The following is a 2,951-nucleotide window of genomic DNA, read 5'->3' on the forward strand; positions in this document are numbered from 1 at the left end:
CTTTCATGCCTTCCTCATTCACACCTCCTTCATTCAAGAGGGCAATTGATTAAGGGGGGGGGGAGAGATCTTGTTCTACTGCTAGTTTTTTTTCTCTTACTTAATTGGCCTCTCAGAGTTGGTAAGACAACTCCCACCTGTTCATGCTCTCTGTATGTGTGTATATATATCTCCTCAATGTTTCACTCTATATGCATCCGAAGAAGTGGGCTGTAGCCCACGAAAGCTTATGCTCTAATAAATTTGTTAGTCTCTAAGGTGCCACAAGTACTCCTGTTCTTTTTGCTAGCAAAAAGACATTTTTCGTCTATCTTATTCTATCCTTAGGGGCTATGACATTATGCCAAGGTTCAATGCAAAGTTTCTATATGAGGCTTTGACACAAAGTTTCATGAAAACAGAGGTCACACGTGGGTAAACCCACTACAAGGTTATATGACGAGGCACAATGTAAAGTCATATGAAAATTATCAGAGATTTATCTACACAAGGGCCCTTGCTCAACACAATGTCTTAAAACTCCCCCTTTTGTATTTCTTCTGCCATTGTAAGTTACCAGACCCCACCCCCCTCCCAGATCTGGGGATAGAACCCAGGCGTCCTGGCTCCCAGCCCCCCTGCTCTACCCACCACTTCCCTCCCAGAGATGGGGACAGAACCCAGGTGTCCTGGCCCCCCAGCTGCTCTCTCTGCATTTGCACTCGTGTGTGTGAGCACCAGTGTGTGTTTCTGAGGGGGACGAGATAGGCTGCGACACAGACACACTCATCGCCCCCCTGCGCCCCCCCCCCCCCTTGCACGGAGCCTGCAGCTGGCAGCAGAGGTAACACCCGGGCGAGCCCTCGCGGGGTGGGGCCCTGGCCCAGGGATGCTGCGTTTGGGGGGAGGAGGGGATCCAGGCGCTCAGTGCTCCATGGGGGGGAGGGACTGGACGTGCAGCCCCCCCCTCCCCACATGGGAGGGGCAGCAGCCGGTTTGCAGAGAGCATGGGGTGGGGGGGCGGGTTAACCCTTAAAGAGGTGGATAGGGAGTGAGCCGGGTAGTAGTGACACTGACGGGGTGGGGCTGGGGGCCAGTCAGCCCCCCCCCATTCCTAATCTAGGGGGTGCTGGGCTGCGGGGAGTGGGGCGAGGACTCAGCAGGGGGCGGTGGGGGCTCAGCAGGGGGCGCTGGGCTGCGGGGAGTGGGGTCCGTAGGGGGCGCTGGGCTGCGGGGAGCAGGGCCGGGGGTCAGCAGGGGGTCAGTAGGGGGCGCTCTCCCCTGGCTGTCAGTGCCAGCCCCGATACCCAAGCGCTGCCAGGTTGGGGGACATTTCTCATCATTACTTCCTCCCTGCCTGACCCCCCCCCATCTTTTCCTTCCCACCCAGGGCTCCCCAGAATGGAGACTGAGCTGCCCGAGTCCCCACCCTCCCCCACACCGGGGCTGCCCCCCGACTCCCCCCAGGAGGAGCCGCCCCCAGAGCCGCTGAGCAGGCCCCCACGCCGGCTGCCCCACCAGTGCGCCTCGTGCCAGCGCCGCTTCGCCCAGGCCCACGGCCTCCGGCAGCACCGGTGCCGTCCCCGCGACCCGCCCGCCCAGGGCCCGGCCGGCGGCGAATCCCACCGGTGCCGCTCCGGTGCCAAGCGTGGGCATCAGTGCCGGGTGTGTGGGAAGCAGTTCAAATTCCCCTACTACCTGGCGCGGCACGGCCTGACCCACGGCGGGCAGAAGCCGTTCCAGTGCCCGGTGTGCCACAAGGCCTTCCGCCGCCCGGCCCACCTGGCCCGCCACCAGCGCACCCACGCCCGCCAGCGCTTCCCGGAGCCGGCCGAGCGGCCGCACCAGCAGGCCGGGCCCCCAGGCGAGGGGCACGGGGGCGAGGACGCCGACAAGAAGCAGGTGCTGCTGCAGGCGGACTGGACGTTGCTGTGCCTGGGCTGCCACGAGGCCTTCGAGACCAAGGGCGAGCTGAAGGCCCACAAGTGCTTCAAGGCGCGGGGCCGGGCCGGGCCGGGCGGCGCCCAGCGGCACCAGTGCAGCGTGTGCCACAAATTCTTCGCCCGCCCCTGGTCCCTGTCGCGCCACCGCCGGGTGCACACGGGCGAGAAGCCGTTTGCCTGCCCCGACTGCGGCATGGCCTTCCGCCTCTCCTCCTACCTCAAGCAGCACAGCCGGTGCCATGGGGCCGAGGCCGGGCTGCCCTTCGGCTGCCCGCTCTGCCGCCAGCGCTTCCGCAAGGCGGGCGAGCTGGCCAGCCACCGGCGGGCGCACGGGGAAGCCGCCCCCGGGCCGGAGCAGCCCCACAAGGGCTCCGAGTGCAGCGTCTGCGGGAAAGCCTTCAAGAGCAAGTACGACCTGGCCACCCACTTCCTGATCCACACGGGCGAGCTGCCCTACCCCTGCGGCCAGTGTGGCAAGCGCTTCCGGCGCCTCTCCCACCTCAAGCAGCACCAGGTCACCCACACGGGCGCCCGGCCCTTCCAGTGCGTGCTCTGCCAGAAGGAATTCAAGCGGCTGGCCGACCTGGCCCGCCACCGGCAGGTCCACCAGGGGGACAAGCCCCACCAGTGCGGCGTCTGCCACAAGTTCTTCTCCCGCGCCTACAGCCTCCTGCGGCACCAGCGCGGGCACCGGCCCGAGCTCCTGGCCGCCGCCCACCCCGAGGCCTTCCTCAGCAACTCCTGCTTCGACAGCCAGGACCACTCCGCCTTCTGCACCCCCGAGGAGGACGACGAGGAGGAGGAGGAAGGGGGTGCGGCCGGTGGCTCTGGGGAGGGCTCATGACGTGCATTCTGAGCTGGATTTGGGGGGGGGGCGGATGGGGGGATCCCCTGGGGCCTGGTGTGGGGGGACCCCTGGATCAGAGTTGCAAGGAAAGAGTCCAAAGCCCCCCCCATCTCCTGAGCCAGTCCTTGAAATCTACTCCTGGGAGTTTGAGGGGCGGATGCATGGAGATATATTGGGGGGGG

At 64.9% G+C, this 2,951-nt stretch overlaps 1 pseudogene; it reads left to right on the plus strand.

Annotated features, from left to right (window-relative positions):
* The first annotated feature begins 1,380 nt into the window (after positions 1–1,380).
* Positions 1,381–2,766, plus strand: LOC112115103 (annotated as a pseudogene).
* Positions 2,767–2,951: the final 185 nt, after the last annotated feature.

This window comes from Terrapene carolina, unplaced genomic scaffold (assembly GCF_002925995.2).
Source record: "Terrapene carolina triunguis isolate 2854851 unplaced genomic scaffold, T_m_triunguis-2.0 Scaffold34035, whole genome shotgun sequence".
In the NCBI taxonomy this organism is placed as follows: domain Eukaryota; kingdom Metazoa; phylum Chordata; order Testudines; family Emydidae; genus Terrapene; species Terrapene triunguis.